The 19,374-nt window shown below is 43.9% G+C and overlaps 1 protein-coding gene across 5 annotated transcripts in view; it reads right to left on the bottom strand.

Annotated features, from left to right (window-relative positions):
* Positions 1-19,374, bottom strand: part of shf (Src homology 2 domain containing F) — a 59,004-nt gene that overhangs the window by 16,522 nt on the left and 23,108 nt on the right. The gene's annotated exons all lie outside the window — the stretch shown is intronic.

The raw sequence follows: 19,374 nt of genomic DNA on the forward strand, positions 1-19,374 counted from the left end.
GCTGCATAATTGCCTCTTACCCGTCGGTAACGCTTGCGGACAAAAACGAGGGATGCGTCCGAGGCTAATGGGGCCCGCTGGTGGAGGTGAGGTGAAGCTGGCTGGACCCGTGTCCTCGCACTCACGCTGTTTGATCTCGCAGGTAATTTACACAGTATCACCATAAGCTAAAGTCCAAGCTCACCAACAGTGGTGCAAATAGTTTTGGAAGAGAGGAATAAAATTACTACACCCTCACCTTGCTCCCCTTCCCCAGCAGGAAGCCCAACTTCCTGTCCAGATGCAGCACTTCCTCTTCGACTCATTCAAAACTTACCAGCCCTTTAAAACATTAAGATGGCTAAATTCTGATTAGTCAGCCAGAAAGTTGAGCGCTGTGAGTGTTTTAAAAGTGGAGAAAGTGTGCTTCATTAAAGCTGCAGTAGCAGTGACCACAAGCATCTGTTAAATGCCACTGGTGTGTAAAGGGGGGAGGTATAGCACAGATAACTGCATGAAACCTTTAAACCATAAACTCACACGATAAAAGGCGGTTACCAAAATGTGAGCGTAAAGCCAAAGGCAGTCAGTCGACTGTGTCAAGGGATTTTCTTTACAATTAAGTTGATTTTCTTTAGTGTTCTTTCATATACAGACAACATAAAAAAAAAATGTCCGACTAAATGTAACATTTCGTCTGTATAATCTACTGCTCTGATAGGTATAAAAAATCACTCATTGAGTGGATGATAACATCCTAGCGAGGCAGCTGAAATCATCTGATAATACATTCAATGGCTGCCAGGCGCACATTAATATCACCGCTCTAAGTAATTCTGCCACAACGCCGTGTGAATGCTAAAGAAAAATGATATAATTAAGATGTGAACACACATTCCGGAGTAGCTTCGGGGCATGGAAGTAACATACAGACATTGACTCAATGCGATGGTGTAGTAGCGCGGCCGAGGTGGGAGTTATATGACGCCACGTAAAGGTGTCAGTCAGGCACACGGTTGACAAGGGAAGGTGTTTGCTCCCTGACCCGTGGTGGCCTCGCTGTTGACTGACTTTCCGCTTGGTGAGTGGAGTCGTGAGGTGGCGCACGCTCGCAGAATACTAACAACTTTGCAACAGCCGCCGCATGATGGTGCTGTCATTGAACGCCATTTTATTGCCATTTTGGTTAAGATCCAATTTAGGTTAACTTTAGAAGAAGATATTCATTCACAATTTAAAAGTCAGTTGTGGTCCTTTAAAGCAGAATATTTCAAAACTACACAGAAATGGAAACAGTTGTTCATAGCAACAAACTATAGTTATATTTGTCTTTATCTCGCTGTTAGCTTGAGCTAGCCAATAGCATGCTAACTGTCAACTTAAAAGTTTATGTTGAATAAAAAAGCCTTAAAATATGGCCAAATTATAGCTTGACCAGATAAAACTTAAAATATAATGATGACATACGTACTATATGTGCCTCAAAAGTTGACTGTTACTTCCTAGCACTAGCCGCTAGGTTGCTAATTGATCCTAAAGGGCAACATTTGAACACTGAGTTACGTCAGCTTCTTTTTACATTTTTTTTCACATTTTTTCTTGCAAAAGTTAATGATTAAAACTGGCAATTGTTTTTTATTTGCGGCGCTGTGGTGGAGAGGGTGAGCTGCACCAAGTTCCTGGGGGTGCACATCAGTGAGGACCTCTCCTGGTCCGCAAACACCTCGTCACTGGCAAAGAAAGCTCAGCGCCGCCTGTACTTCCTGCGGAAGCTCAGGCGTGCATGTGCTCCTCAGGCAGTCCTGTCTACATTCTACCGTGGCACCATTGAGAGCGTCCTCACCAGTTGCATCGCTGTCTGGGGTGGTAACTGCACTGAACAGAACTTGAAGGCCCTGCAGCGCATAGTGAATACGGCTGGTAAGATTATTGGTGCTTCGCTCCCCTCCCTGAAGGACATTTACACCTCCCATCTCGCCCGCAAGGCAACCTTGATTGCCAGAGATGTGAGTCACCCGGCTCACTCTTTGTTTGACCTTCTGCCCTCTGGGAAGAGGTACAGGAGCCTGCGCTCCCGCACCACCCGACTCGCCAACAGCTTCTTCCTCCAGGCTGTTAGGGCCCTGAACTCGCTACCCCCTTCTGCGTAGCGTGCGGCACGGTTGCGCTATTTTCGGGAATGTCTGCTGTACGCGCAGTTGCTCCTTTTTTTGCTCCTCTTATTTATTTATTTATTTATTTATTTATTTATTTATTTATTTATTTATTTGTTGTGTTATTTATTCATTATTTATTCAGCACGCTTTTGTTATACTTGTTTGTCTGTTGTGAGCCATGTCTTGTCACCGTGGGATAAGGGGGAACGAAATTTCGGTTTCTTTGTGTGTCTTTGGCATGTGGAGAAATTGACAATAAAGCTGACTGACTTTGACTTTGACTTTATTTTAAAGCTCTACAGACCTACATGTGTGCTTATTAGTTTTTACATTATGTGACAACTTGCTCTTTCCTCAAATGACCTGGAGGGGGGAAACTTGTGAAGTATTCCACCCACAAGACAACAACAAGCAGATAGATTCATTCCCTGGATTGCGAGGCGGAGAAAAAGCTGGAGGAGCCAACAGAGCACAAAGCGATGACGGAAGTGAGCCCGACAAAGTGACAAGAGGAGAAGAAGAAGAGGAAGAAGACGAACGAAAGCCTTGGGGATCTTAAGACAAAGAAAGGCAGTCAATAGATAAAGCGAGCCAGACAAGTGAGTCTTACACGCAGTCGGCAGCTATAAACAACAGAAACGCTCTGTGACAGTGAGTCAAAGGTAATGAGGTGAGGGACGCTTCTTTGTACGACAGCCCCTGAACACAGCACTCTGAGCCTCATTAGGGAAAAAGCTCTGTTTGGAGGGCTTCGGGGCTAAGTATTATATAAGCCCTTACCGATAGTACAAAGACAACACTTGCATTCTTATTGGGAAAAGCTCATATGCAAATAGAAGCATCTCTATGAACTGCAAATAATGTTCCAAGTATTTTTTAGGAATTTTGTCACCTAAAAAGTGCATATTATGAAAAAACATCTACTTGCCCTGAACGCAAAAGGAGTCACCTCACAAAGACTGAAGTAAAAGACTGATACTTTTTTTTTGCTCGCAGAATGGATGAACAAGAAGCTTAAAAACGGAGTCAAGGGCAACAGCGTAATAAGCTGTTTGACATTGGCAGAGAAGAGTTGGCAAAACATTTTCATGGGTGCAACCCACATGCTCAGTTCTGCTGCTCATCCCACAAATGCATGTTCCATATAAATGCGGCACAAAATTTTGGTTTACGTGAAAAAAAACTGCAATTTCAGTACAGATTGTCTGCCAAAATGAAAATAACAAATTCATTCAGTGGGTAGAGGACTATCTTTCCCTAAAAACACTCCAAAATGAGGGTTTATAAAGACATGGGCTTGGGTCCTTCAACAGATGTTCTAAGGAGAAAATTGTGTATCTGCTGTGATTAAACATGATTGGGAGTGAGCGTCTGGCACGGTGTAATGACTGATTAAGCGGACTGGCTGTCAAACCTGAAGATGATAACACAACACTGAGGGAATTTGCCCGACTGTGTGATTTAATCCAAATCAGGCAATGCCTCTCACTTACGCATATTCCCCGAGTCTACTTTGGGCATCGATCCGGGCCGGTACGCGGGCGCAATCACAGCTCATTAAGAGTGAGGTGAAAGCTGGTTAATGGAAAAGATGAATGTGGAGATTGCTTTGGAATGCTGCCGAAGGACTCCGACCCCCAACACACACAGACACCCTCCCCATCTCCGTGCAGGTAACTCAAAAAGCTTGAGACAAATAAACAGTAGATCGAAAACATCCAATCATCACAATTTCTCTCTCCATTTTCCTTATAAGACAGCATCAATTCTCCCCGCATACCTCGCCCATAGCACCCTCTCTGATGAGGATGGTGCCAACATCTCAAAGCAGAGAAAATGGAAAAAATACACCAAAAAATTAAATGCATATATATCTCATTCGGATGAAAGTCTGACAAACTGTAACAGGACACAGTAAAAGCTGGATTTTGTGGAGCAGTGATGTGAGGAAGCCAAGCTATTTTCTGCGTGTGGCTATTGTTCCTCCAGCGCAGATAAGAAGAACCTCGGATTAGGCCCAGAGTGCAGCCAGAGTTCAGATCACGCTGAAGGAAGACGACCGAGCAACGGGAATGTGGGAGCGAGAGCAGGGGGAAATAAAGGGAGTGAGACGAGAAGGTAAGGAAAAGACAAGTCAGCCGTGTCTGTTAACGCCACGCTCGGTGATGCGGAAAGCTACATGTGTGGTCACGAAGCAGGGGGTGGGGGGCAAAGGATGGGCCACGTGCACGTAGTCGTGATGAATTGTCACCGCGTGACCTCTTCCCAATAAGGGTCAACAGCTCATTAGGGATGATAGGGGCACGTGATAGAACCTCACCTTGCACCCTCGGCCTTCACTGAAGCCATGTCGAGACTGATCCATCTAGCCATTTATCCATCTATCTATTACTCTAGCATCATCCATCCATCCATGAGTCATCCATGCGTCATCCATCCGTCCATACATCATCCATCCGTCCATGCATCATCCATCCGTCCATGCATCCATTCATCAGTCCATCCATCCGTCCGTCCATCCATCCATCCAGAAGCTTTTTAATGTGTGATGATGCTGCCTCTACAAATTAAAATGTGTTTTGTCTCACTTTCTTTCCACGCCCTCAGCTTATGTAAGTTTGCGTTGCAGCTAGCAATGTTAGCGGTTAAACATACCCAAACTATCCAATATCACCTTGAAAGCTGAAAAGTTTCATATCAAAGGACAAATCAGTATCTTTTAAATCTCACTGCTCTCTCTGTAGCCAAACAAAGCAGACACCGAAATAAACTTCAATTTTTCACTCCATTGAGTTTCTATTCTCTCTCTCTCTCTGGGTTGTCACTCACTATAGATGCTGGCTTCACACTAAAACTGGTTTGCTCAGATGTGGCAACAATAGCCAACCTGAACTGCGTGTGAACCCGCTACAACTTGTGGAGATGCTTACTAAATCAAATTAAAAAAAGAACACATTCAACTTCAAAGCATAATTAGAAGCACAAATGCAGGCTGCAACAGCGATAAATCCTAAAATTATGTTTAATTAATGGAAGAGAATTGCATCAATATTCATTATATCAAAAAGTTGTTATAAATGCCTCTCAGTGCTTTAAAGCAACTTTATATTGATTTGGGAACCTTCAGGGAAAGGTGTACAAGAACTACACGGGGTAAATACGGGAACCGTGACATTACCATAATAAACATTGTCACTGTTTACTTATGTGATCTAATCCCCCCTGACAAAAAGTTTGAGGTAAAACAAAACATGACCTTCAACTGATTGTAGATTGCTTAGCACCAAACACATCGTTCAAGTTCCTACCTGCTTCCCTAACAAGCTGTATACATATAAATAGACCATATTTCCTCAAATAGTGGCCCCTGACTCTAAATGACGCCATGTCTCAGTTCATCGCAAAAGATTCTGTGTGTTTTGAAATCAGTTCATAGAAAATATTGGGGACTGATTGACAGCTATGCCTTCCTGCTGGTATGTCCTTGAGCATTTGTCCAACCCCCTCACCGACATTTCCCTGCTTACATATGCACATGTGTGCTCAAGTGTTAAAACCAGAAGGGTGTAATTAATTTTTACTCTGCGGGATGGATTAAATTGAATTTATCAAAATATAAATGAATAAAGTACACGTCACCTCTACTGCCTTTGTTACTAACTAAAAAGGGCTTAACTGTGTTTTGCAATCCTGTTTGGTTGTTTAAAAGGTGTTTGAGAGGTGGCAGAGGTGAAGTTGTGCTCCAAGTTGCCTCAGGGTGAGCTTGTAAAAATCCGACACCCCGCATCTGTTCTTTTTTTTCCAGAACGAAAGGAAGAAAAAGGTAAAGATAAGCCCTATATTTGCATACAGAGAAAGAACTGGAGGGACGTTAGAATCAATATTTGACAAGGTAGCTGCTTCAGATGATGAATTTGCGTCTCAATTGTCATTATCTTTGCACGTGGCTCACTGTTAACCAAAGGGATTTAAAATTTATTGATAGAAGGAATCTCAATTGCAGGAGTGAAAAAAGCGGAAAATGTGTGGAGGGAAAAAAACAAAGAGAGTTAAAAAGAGACAATTGATACTTTGGCAGTGGCGGTTTGGACTCCTGAATTATTAACCGGAGCAGTAATACTGATTTAAGACGAGGCTTTATCCTTCAGATTAAACACAGAGACAGAAAAAAACTTTTTCCAACATGCTGATGAAAACTCTCGCGGTATCTTTGGCACCATCTTGTGGTATCTTGTGACATTTCAGAAGCCATGTACAGAAAAAGACAAAAAATACACAAATAGGTGTATTTGTGAATCATGCTGGAGATGATTTTATACATCCCACACTTCCCACTCAACAATTCCAGTGTGAACTGCACCTCTCACTGATGATCGACTGGGATAGGCTCAAGTTTCACCCACAACCCTTACGACGATAAGCGCAATACAATAAAATTCAGAAATCAAAAACTCAGTTTTCAGTACATGCTGGTCTGGAGGTTTTATGACTTCTCCCTAGATGGCTGCAGTGCACCAGCTCGCCATCAATCTCAACAGCAGCGCTGCCAAACATCAGTCAGCACGCCACTAAATTTGAAAGTCCACACTGGATTTTCACTGTTTCAGGAAAGCCATAATAAACACTGCACAGGAAACTGGCATGGGAGCTGAATAGCGGCAAGGCTTTGGAAGGCACAATAGGCTTCAACATCAAACACAGATTCTGATGCTATGGGGCAAAACCAATGCAAAGACTGGCTTGGATAAAAATCAACACAGTCGAGGGATGCTACTACCAACTCGTTTGGTACGAATTGTCATTCACAGAAGGATGCACCCCCCGCTTGCATGTTTCTCTCCAGGAATGTCCACTCCAGCCGTCTACCCGCTTTACGTCACGCCGTTAGAAGGGAACGCCACACGCACCGGCTGCGCTCGACTGTAATTACTTCGTACAAAGAGAGCGTGCGTGCTAAAAACTCCACTGTGTCATTATGGAAGACTGGAAAGCCTCGCAAAAGCTGCATACTTGCAGTGTGCCAGTGATGACGGATAAAATGGTGGCATTCTCGTTTGCTAACTCCCAGGCCAGAACATTACATGTTGGCTTTGGAGAGGTCCATCATGCAGTACATAACTGGGGAATATATATTTTAAAAGGTGGAAAGCCTATTTTAGCTATTCAATTCAAAAACTAATTCATTATATAGATTTTACTACACAGTGAAATGTTGATAATGCTGATAATTTTGTTAATTATGAATCAAAACCTAAAATGTCAAAACAATTGAATACTATGTAAGAAACAATCAGAATTATTTTTGAAATACAAAATAAAGAAATTAAATGAAGAAAAGACAAATGACTAACCCTGTGTCTTTGTAGGCATTATTTTTTGATATTTTTTGGTGGCAACACTCTTGAGAGATAATGTTGTCAAGTTAAACAGATTTTCATGGCCATTTTCTTCTATCATTATATTTGGAGAAATGTGTTATTTTTATTTAACAACAAAAAACAAAACAATGTTGAAAGGGGAAATGTTTTCTATTTTTGGAAGTTTATCTTCTATCTAGTACAGGTGGATCAAATTTAGTACAGATGACTATTAAAATCACCAGGAAATGACAAAAATAAACAAAATACAGCCCATTTAAACAAAAACAGCTGACTTTCTGTGTCTTTCCAGGTTTTGTTTCTTGGTAGTTTTTTTTGCAGGTCTACCCTAAACTGAGCCACCTACCAAATGTCATGTTATCATAAACACAATTCCTCGCAAACAGTCACCATCATCTCTGCGACTTGCGGAAGCACTTCTGATTTGGTTTTTTTTGAAGGACGAAGTAGACTTTTCAAGGGGAACTATTGACTCTATTGAGGGCCGAGGCTCCTCTCAAGGGTGTGGAGTGCAACTTCATGTACTTCCCGCTTAGACACAGGAAGCCTGCAGGATCCTGTGAGGAACAGGAGGGGCCAATTTCTTCCCCCAGCTTTCGATTCTTCAGAAATCGTCAGCCTTCTGCCTCTCCAGCGGGTGATTCACAGCTCATTTCTGAAGTCAAGTCTAATGTGGCCCAGCGTCTTATCACCTACCATGCTGGCTATGTACTCCCCGTTTTACTCTCAACTCCAACTTAATGGCGGGCGACCTTTTCGGGCTGCCAGTCGAGGCAAACAACACTTGAGTAGAAATATGGACGGCTGGAGAGGCCATGAATAAAAACATGAACGGATGAGAAGATAATGCAGTGGCTGAGGAGGATGGCACGGCAGAGGAGGCGGTGATGGTTGAGGAGGGGCGGGTGGGGTGGGGGGGTTATCCTCTCATTTTGTTGGATTCCAATAGCTGTCTGGCCGCATAAGGTAGCCTCATTTTTTCAAAATTCATTAGTTATTCAAGCTGAGCATAGAGAATATTTGTCTGCAGGCATGTGTGGAATGCAATCCAATTGGGAAAAAGGTATTTGATCACCATTAAGATGAATGGATCGCTCAGTTGAGCAGCAATGCATCACAATCAAGGTCTAAACTTTGTAATTACTAGATGACTTTTGCTGATCATAATTGTGAAGACGACAATTGTTCTACTGCAATACAGTTGGGAATATCAGATTGGAGTGTTCACCATTTTGGAAAAAAAATGAAATCCAAACAGAAATAAAGGGTCATGCTAGAGTACTGCATGGAAAATTACCAAGTTGCGGAGGAATTAGCGAGGCTTGACGGCGAAAAGGTCAGAAGGGAACAGGCGAAGACACACGAGGTGGCACACGGGGGCGGCGATGCGTGGGCGATGGCCGCTGCCAGTTGACGCGCGCTCGGCTGCTTTCAATCGTGGCCAAACTCAGAGAGGAACCAGGTTATTCATCCACTTGTTTGGATAATCCACCATCTGCCGCATTGTTCGAAAGCCTCGAAAGGTTGGACCCGAATGCAAAGCATATGGCGAGAAGTTGTTCAAGTGAAGTCCAACTTTCCCAGGGGGAAACGACCAACAAAGTCAAATCAACATACAAATACAATTGCAATTTAAAAATAGTATTTAAAAGGTCCAGTTTCAGAAGTTTTTATTTTTTTTTAACTAAGGACCCACATTAGCTTATGCTCTAGCGGTTTGCAGCGTAATGTGAAAAGATGCTAGCGCTGCATGTTTGTCTCATAGCACTTTGCACACCACTAGAATTCTAAACGAGGAAGGAGATGGCTGTAAAAAAGCTATTTCATTACAGTGGGATGAGCCGTGATGAACAAACAGAAGCAACAAAGCCATCTGCGGAAGTACTTTTTGGTGAGGAGTAGCCGCGACGGGCTGGCGGCGGCCCTGAAATGAATGCTGGCTAAATGGAACTTCACTTCCAGCTCCCATTGTCAACAAACAAAGGCGCAGCACGACGGGGAGTCCGGATGAAAGGTGGCTTGTCAGAATATATGACTGCTAAAAAGCTGTGCCGAGGTTTACGTGTACATGTTCAAAGTTGCTGGGATGCACAGCAATGGTCCTGGCCAGCAATAGATGCAGAGAGACTAGGACTTGACGTCCAAACAAAATATTATTCTGGGAGTTGGGGGTGTTCGATACCACGTTTTTTTCAGACCGATATCAGTACGAGTTCTCAAATCTTGAATGTACCGATACCAAGTGCCGATACTACTTGCCTGAAATTAGTAGCAATTTTCTACCCTTCTAATTTCTAATTCCTACATGTAAAATGACCATAAGAGGGCAACAGCGTACCACTACTTTGAAATAATAATAATAAATCAATGTTCTGGTGCTAATGCTACAGCTAACACTTAACTCCTAAATCAGCTCATTGTCATGCTCGAGTCGCAATCTGCAGACATGTAGTAATTACTTGTCCACGTTCACAATTCCCTGCTATCACTTAGTTCGACCTAATTGAGCGCTTTCAAAAGCCAAGTCGATTTTTCCATTAGTAACAAAAGACAGGCAGCTAAATGTGTCGGCGAATGAAAACTGTCAGTGTGTGTGAGTGTCCGTGTGTGTGTGTATTCCTTCACCATTGCAGCAGTGTTGATTGTCATAATGAGCTGAGACAGCTGGTCTCAGGTTTGCTGTCATTTTTTTTTTTTTTTGCCAACACGCTGATGGAAGCTTGATAGTACGCCAGGCACAACGAGCCGCCAGAACGACAAGTGATGGAAATGTGCCTTGGATGCCAGATGATACGCGACTAAAAACATACAAAGCTTTAACGACCTATAGAATCGCTCGTTCCGCCAATGGAGTTCTGTCCCCGCCAAGACCTACAGGGAGAAGCACCAACACCTGTAGCATCCCCTTGTCGCCCAAGGCTTAATTAAACAAACATTAGCGTTTTCAACGTGATAGCCCGCTTAATGGCGGTGCACAGATGGGCTTTACACCCCGATTTATCAATTTCAGGCGTGAGCAGTTGTCGGTACGCTCGTTTTTTTTATCCCCGTTGCTTAAACACAGCGCCTCCCGTCACGCCTCGACCGCACCTGCTTTTGCCGTAATGACGCCAAGTCCCTTAATTCTCTGAAACGGCATCAGATGTCGAGTCTATTATTAGTGTTTAGCGATGTGTTAATGTTGCAACTGTACTCCATCCATGCAGACCATCCATTTCCTTACAGTCCTTGTCCTCGTGAAGGTCGCAGGTGCCACAACAGATGCCTCAGTGGTGTTTAGACAACATTTTATCAAGGAAGCTTCATCGTCAACCTCGCTGATGTATCCGTTTCCATTTTCCGGATTTTAATAATGCAGTGACTCCTGATCAAAGGCCATTAATAAGCAAAGCAGCAGTTTGACTCGGGCACCTCTTAACCTTGCTTGGCCTTCGCTTCTGCTGAATTAATAATCAGCCTAAATGTTTACATAGTGTCACTTGTCCATCGAACGCCACCTCCTCCGTTGCAGTTTACCCTCCCACCCCCACCCCATTTCCTGTCTGTCAATGGATAAACAATCCAGGCGGTAAACATTATTTGCAGGCAGGGGTGTCACTGGAGTTCAATAAGGCCATTAGGAAGCTCGACTAACAGTTTGGTGACTGGCTGTAGTGGTTTGTGTTTGTCCTTTTCAACTACCAAAAAATACATATATATATTTTGAGTTAATCACACTTTTCTATAACCTGCCTCTGAATGTTTACCCACTGTCTGGAAACCCGTCATGAAAGTCGTGTGGGCTCCACAAGGCCCGTTTGAGTGTGTGAATGGACGACGGAAGCGCACCCTGCTTCCCTCCCGCCCACGCTGCCGCTCCACATCCTGACAAAGGAAAGCGACTCACTGGGTCAAGCCCGTGCCCGCCGCTTGTCAGGATAACCCCGCCTGTGTTGCATAAGAGCTGGATGTCTTCCTGGCATGCCAGGGAGTTTAATAGAAAGTCACATTCAGAAGTAGGAAGTGAAACTACTGATCCTTAGGAGTGGTGTGGAAAGTCTGGAAATGTACCCGTAGGACTCTGTCTATATGGGGAGTGGGGAGGGAGAAATAGGTCATCATGCTCTTATGAATGAAGCAGGAGAAAGCATCACATCCTGTTCGTTATAGTGATGCTCGATTTTTAGACGACAACTAAGGTGATTGCTTGAGACAAACAAGCCGCATTGAATCGCAAATCTCATCAGTCTACAGGAGATTTATTAAAATGTGCGAGCTGTAAAGTTGGTAACAACGGGGGGGGGACAGTGGGGGTCTGGCTGGAAGTGTAAGGAAACTGATAAATTGAGGGATGATAACAAAATACCCACTGGGGCTGGAAACAGAGATGCTTAAATGAGTAATGGATCAGGTGCCATGAGGGACCCAAATAACTGCAGTGCATTCGCCCCCCTTCCTACAACTCCGTCTACCCCTCGGACCCCCACCGCCAGTCCTCGCTGTCTGCATCCTCACAATACAGGAAATACTAGGTCAGGCTAGTCGGCACCCAAGCGCTCCGAATAAAGCCCCAAAGGGTCCAATTACTCAAACTGCAGCCCCCTGCGACTGCGATATGCTGATCAGGGTTATCGGATATCGGCTCGGAAGCGACAAGAAGGATTTATTGGCCTAAATCCTGTCATGAATCATCCGTGAAAAAGCTACATCTGATGTCATAAAACATCAAATTGTGTCAGTCCTTAAGAGGTGTAAACATTTTATGGCCGATAAGACGCCGTATCGTATCGTGTGCGCCTGCAGGAATCAACATTAGCACCACTAGCATGCATGAATGTAATACTCGTAGGAATCCGTGTGGGCCTTGAGGTAGAGACCTGTAAAAATGCATTGCATCCTTAAAGTAATGAGGACGGAACCTCACGCTTAGCCTTGGGATGCACATGGCGCGCTGAGTATTTGCATAAAAGTAGAAAGACTGACTTTGAAATCTGTTTGCGCATCGATTTATCTGTCTATCCCTCCAAACGCAATGCAAATTTTACTCCAGTGGTCTCCCAGGGGATGCCGAGATATTCACGAGCAAAATCTGGAAGTAAGGTTGTCGTAAGAAACACGACGATGTTAACGACATCACCCGAGATGTCAGCATATCTTCTAAAACTTGAACATTTTGAGCAGGCTTTTACAAAAATCATTGTCAGGCCTTAAGACCAGATGCGTGAAATTGTTCAGTTGGTTGGCTACTTGGTCCAAAATCACTTAAGTGATAAAAACATTGAAAAGTAATCAGAGAAGAATGTGTCATTTCGATTCCTAGCCCATCCAGTAATCTCTTTCTGCAGGCCCGTCTCATTGCGTCTCATTTACAGAACATGGTACCACTAATAAGTACAAGCTTCAGCAACAGCAGCTCACCTTAGAGGTTTATTTTGTAGTGTGGCATTCATACAGCACATGTGAGACAAATGTTTGGTAAATGTGACAGAAGCACATACACCAAACCCCCAAAACCACCGATGCGTAATCGATGTTGACTCTGAGCGACTTAACTGAGAAGCATAAAAAATTCCTTCACTTGGAGCAGAAACTTGTTTCCCCACCTAAAATAGACTTTGCGGCAAAATCACATGTCTGGCCCGAGCCTTGGAGGACACATCAATCCTCATCGGAAGCGCTTTGTGATTCAAATTGCCCTCGGGCGCAAGTCAGAAGCCACATGTCGATACAGTCATATTTGGAATTTCTGCTTTTCATCTCCAGAGCATCTTTTTCAAACTTTTGGCAGGTCGAATCTCTTTTTGGGGGTAGGTTGAAATTGTTGTGTTCTGACAGACAGACCAGTAATAACAATACTTTGCTCTCTTTAGGAAATGATGCACCGGGTTGGCCTTTAAATTGAAGCTGCAGGATTTAAGTGTTTTGTTTTTCGTGACGGCCGGATAATAATCTAAACCAGCAAATATGAAAATACAAAATTCTTGAGTTCCAGTGCTGTCTGAGTCGTTGGCTTTAAAAATGTTCAATTCAAAAGGTAACCAGCATACCGCAGAGAGCATATGCTCCCCCCCATCCGTTTTTCTCCTCGGGACATGGTGTACTTCCAGCCTGACCTGGCATGACAAGCCGGCGGGTGGCTTCAGATCTCCCGGGGAGATTCTAAAGGGCTCTGTGACCCCCACCTGCATGCCCCTGCTAGCCTGCCAGCTGACAGCGACATGTGGACTTGCTGACAGAGCACAACGGGGTAGCCGGTATGAGTGTGATGAAGCAATGCGGCCAATCATCTGGTTCAGCTTCACCGCTGAGAGGAAAAGCAGGTGCGACTGGACAGGAAGATTAGGACATGATAGCATAATTGAGTGAAGTCTATTAATCATTGACTTGTACCATCGGCTACTCCGTTTTTGAAAGTGGCAGACTTGGAGTATCTTCATCTTGTGAGGGAAGAAACCACTCGGCCTGATCACAATAAGTTTCAACTTTGCAGGTTTTTGAGAATTTTTGTGACTCAACATTACCTGCACAAGAAATAGTAGTTAGATTTTTTTTTACATTAAGTCACTGCATTTGTCAAGACGATCAAAATAGTCTTAAAATACAAGGACAGACAGAAACATTTTCTTGAATTGTCAAGAAAATTGTCCTGGTCTCATGTTTATCACAAATCAGTAGCCTCTGGAATTCATCAGTTGTCTAGTATGAGTAACACATCTCTGTCTCTGCCACAAGTGCTTATCTTAAATGACAGCTGAAAATGATAATGACATCGGGGGGTGCAGAAAACAGCACTGACTTGAGGCTTCCTTTCCATCAGTGGAGAAAAAAAAACGACCACATACGTTGATAAGTTGTCACTAGTTGTTATGAAGAGCAAGGGATGATGTGGGACAATAAAACGATGGTCATTGAGATGTACTTGCCAACAAAGCGCATCAAGAAAACATTAAATCTCTTCATACACGAGGTCCATTTAGTTCTCCAACAGAACTACATTTTTGGTCATATCTCTGATACCCAAGACTTTGCCCCAGGGAAAGCAATCGAGTCAAAGGTTTTTGAGTAGCTGTCCAGGTCTCACAGCCATAAAGCAAGAACGATACCAAGACTGTAAAGAATATCTGGAACAGCAAACACTCTCGTTGCAGGAGAGAAGATCAGTTGAATTGAGGAGTGAATTACTCCATGCATCAAAGTCGACCCATCTGTACCTGGGGAATTTTCTCAAGGAGTTTGGACTAAAGGGGGTCAATATCTATGTCTCAAAGCAAAGCCAGACCGGATACATCAAGATGCTCAAGACTAGCACCTTCAGAAGTGTATGTAAATATCTGGAACACTTGGGGTTCTTAATACAGTCGCTGGACAAACAACCTAATGAGAGCATACAAAAGAGCTCCATGATGAATTTTCTGGTATGAATCCTACGGTGCTCCGTAGATTATCTAAGGCCATAATCAAACGCAACATGAAATCAACTCTATCAGTAATTTATTCTTTTGAATAACTCAAAGAGCTTAACTTCCCCATCACCTAGTGGAATCATCGTAAGCTATTTTTAACACAGCCACTTACTTACTGGGTGTTAGCAACTCCAAACCAAGTGCTGACAACTAAAAGAAATGTTATGAATGATTTGAGCTTGTCTATGCACACTGATTTGTCGGTGTGTGTGCGTGTGTGTGTGTGTGCACCTGCTTGCTTAGTCAGTCGTTGCGAAAAAACGACAAGACTGAATGGAACACGATGAGCCGGTTCAACGGCGACACAAACCGCAAATTAGCGACGCTGGCAGCAGACGTGTTTAGTTTTTTTTCCTTTCCATATCTGAATGAAGGTATGTCTCACCATCAAAAGGGGACTTGGCTTGATTTATTTTTTATTGTCTGGAGGGTAACCTTGGTCTTCTGTTGTCTAAATTGTATGCAGTAATTTTCCATTCCACTTTGGCATAGAAAGAATAGCGATCATTATAAAGTCTGAAAACATTTTACAAAATATTTCAAAGACTTTGGATTGGGTCTTTAGATTGCCTGCCAACACATTACAAGCGAAATTAAACAACCCGAACAATCATAACCAAACTATTTATCATGTGACTGACACATTGCCGAACACAAACCAATTATTGAATTGAATTCTTTAATCTGTTCCCTTATAAAGCATCTTTTTCCTCAAAATATCGGTGGAGCTCCATTTCCCAAGCTGAAAGAAAGAAAATTGAGGTTCCACTGTTGAGTTCCCTCAATTGTGATTAGTAACTCCAGATCACCAAGATGGAGGTTAACCACATTTCAGGGCTGAGGAAAAGGTCACTTAAAATAGGCTTACCTGGGAGGTCCATTGAGCTTCTCTGAAAAGCCAGACATTGGGCTCCATTCTAGCCAAGGCTTCCTCAATCACCAGAAAGTCAATACAAAGCACAAGTCAATTATCCAGAGACGTTGTGGGCGGAGGGATTCACGGCGCCATGAAGATACACAAGGTTTCCCTATCCAGACCGCCAATCTTTCTGACAGCGGAATCATATACACATGATTGGATTTGGCAAAGAGATTTATTTATCTCGTTTTTGACATTAATAATTCACTCTGTCCATTTCCGCGTATCGTCGTATACCGGGCCACAGGGGGAGAGCGGCCGCACGATGTGGCACACAGCTGTCGGGGAAAAGGCAACAGCGGAATGGAAATGAATTCTCACTCGCGCGGGTGATTGCATTCCGGCGTCAAACATTTCCATCTTGCCACTTTGCACGCTGTCAATCTCCTTGGCATGAAATATAAACTGTCCATCGCAAACGGTACTTTTTAACTTTTTTTATGTAATGCTTCAGCAAAATATTGGAGTTGATGAGAGCGAAATGATCCATCAGCAAATTGTTTACAATCCACAGGGGCAATGTGGATTTTTTGTAAACTAGTTTGCTGTGCTGTCTAAAGAGGAAAAACCCGGCAAGTCCTACATCATACCTCGTTCACATCCCTTTTCGTTACCGCCAGCGCTCTCGTAATGGAGCGCCTTGCCGGCCCTAATGAGGCTCCTCGGCCACACACACACCATATCAAATTAACAGGCGGCGCCATCCTATTACAACCCCCCCCCCCCCCCCCCCCCCCCCCCCCGAAACCCCAGGCAGGCAGCCCCCGAGTAGAACCAGCGCCTCACCTCACCGCACCGGCGAGCCCGTTCCATGATTGATAAAATGGGATTGGGGCAAAGACAGAATGGGGGAATGGAAGGGGGGCAGTCGGACAAATGGGCAGACAGACTTCTCAGCCAAAAGAAAGCTGTCCACAGTTTTTTTCCTGCGATTTGCCTTTCCGCAGCATAATTATCCTCTTGATGGAATAAGTAATGAAGGGAAAAGGTCACATGAAGCGGCTGTCAAGAATCTCGTATTCGTCGACGATGAGGCTGCCAAACATTTGTAATTGAAGAATATGCATGAATAGGTCACCAGCAGACAGAGATAATGGAAGTGATCACATCCCAGATTGCGTTCAACATTTTGAAAGTTTGGCATAAATGTCACATAAATAGATGTGACCAAAAACGAAAGAAAAAGCAAAATGCAGAGAATTGAATTTTTGCTAAAATCAATTCGGTGACGGCAGCACCAAAGACGAAGCATTGCAAACTTATCCCGTGGTGACAGCAGTTAGAACTCAAAAGTTCGGAATAAGCACTGCAAATTAAAATAAAATAAAATGCCCTCAACAACATAATATTTTGCCAAAATAATGGAAACTTACGGGCATTCAATCTCCCCACTGTTTATTGTATTGACGATCTATTGCTTAGTCGGGTATGGATGGCAGATTAATGCGTAGTGAATGGCACCCTCCAGTGTAATTGCTTCTTGACACTTGGAAGACACACTCCACTTGCTCTGATAAGGTCGTAATCTGGTGCCGGTTTACCCTCCTAATTAATTTGCTGCCTTAAAACCAAGTGAGAGTCCAATTTACATTGGTGCAGATACAACAATCAATTAGCGGCGGGGGGGTATAGACATTGGATAGAAGGAGGAAAGGGTAACTGTTGGAATCAAGATGTAATCAGAGCCGGATCGCCCGAGGAGGACAGATTACGGCACGTGTCCGAGGAAGTGAAGGTCATCCTTGGGTAAATGTCACAAACAAATTGGCTCCTGGAGAGATTCAGAGGGTTGTTTTATAAGACAACAAAGCGTCCTGTAAGGAGCTTAGTGCGTAGTCTATGCAAGTGAAAGCAGGATTCCCGGGCGGCTGCCTCCGGAGTCGAATGATGGAACGCGTGTGTGCGCTGAGGCAAACATGTAGCACACACACACACACAGAGTGGAAAAGAAAGGAAGTCAATCTTAGAAATGAGGCAGGGAAGCAAAAGGAAAATGGCTAGTGAGGATTCAGTGAAAACAAAATCAAGCGGAAAGAATGTCAACAGGATGTCTGTTGAGATGGTCAATGCGGAGCTATTTCACACAGACAATTGAAGTTTCATTTTGCAATTACAAAAAAGTCTCAAGAACTCATGCATGAGATTTTAATAAAATGGAAATCGGTCATTTTGATTTGAAGTTATCATTCACAGATGGGCAACGCAATCCATCCATCTTTTTTAACACCATTTTTTTAGCGTGCGGATCTGGAACCTTTCCTGATTGACTTTGAGCAAAAGGCAGACTACAAGCAGGATTGGACGCCAATCATAAGGCGCATAAAGAGACTGACAACCAATCACCGAACAGAAATTAAACCCAAGCAGTACCAATGTCAGACGAGTGAATTTAAACATTGTTGCCAAACTCTGACATGGGAACTCTCCCAGCACCAGTCCGAAGCAGATTGATGTTTAAGATTGAAGCTTTTTAGCCTATGCCATCTAACGATCCGTTCTGACATCGACAAAGCGAGGACCCATTGAACCCTGCTTCCAACTATCATGCATATCCTTTCTTTAACAGCTGAGACACATGCAAACAAATGACCCAAATAATCTATCATGTAATTTTCGCCATTTTAGCAGCTGCGTGGCCGGAGCCGCTGACCATGTATCGCTTTATCACTTGGCTGTCAAATATCATATAACCTGCTCACAATGTAAACAAAGAAGCAGTCTAGCGGCAAGACCGGGAGGAAGCTTGCATCTTAGCCAGCACATTCCAGTTGGCCAATATCCTACTGTGCTAGGCAGGTGCCAAGCCAAGGATGGATGAATGTATGGAATGGCCGAGCTTGGTGGCTGAGGATGAGGATACGGGGCAGACACTTTGGCACAGGTCACGGTGGGCTAGAGCCATTCATTTTGATTAACGACACCATTATTCCCCGTCTGGGGATGTCGCGGTTTTGCATGGCATGTAGCAGGCAGTGATACGCGCTACGCAAGATAGAAGTTTACACAGCTGCCGAGCTCACACATCCACGCATTCCTGCGGGTCAACGGATATGTCAAGTATCCATTCGCCCTCAAGTGCCCGCAAGTCGGAGCTTGCGTCTTGCTGTCGCAGGCTGCTACTTGACTTGAGGTTGATTGTTGAGAGTGAATTATCAACGGGGAAGCAGATGGCTGGCACGAATAGCAGGGCGAGCGTCTGTGTGTGCGAGCGAGGGTGTAAGTCCGCGCTAAAACTTAAGCAAGGGCAACGGGCCTGTTGACAGTGGGCTGTGCCAAAACTGTCTTTGGGCACGGGGGTGTGCAAGTGTACGCCTTACACGCTACAGCTGTTGAGGTACACGACAGCAACAGATGCAAGCTCTCAAGCGGGGGTGGAAGGAAATGCCACAAAACCTTGGCGTGGTATGTACCTTGGTTTGAAAGTTTGTAGCCGGAAACAGAAAGCACTTAATTATGTGGTGTCTCTGACCACTAGGGGGCATTATATAGATGGAGTAGAT

This window comes from Syngnathus floridae, chromosome 3, assembly GCF_059516105.1.
Source record: "Syngnathus floridae isolate MCC-2025c chromosome 3, RoL_Sflo_1.0, whole genome shotgun sequence".
Taxonomy (NCBI): domain Eukaryota; kingdom Metazoa; phylum Chordata; class Actinopteri; order Syngnathiformes; family Syngnathidae; genus Syngnathus; species Syngnathus floridae.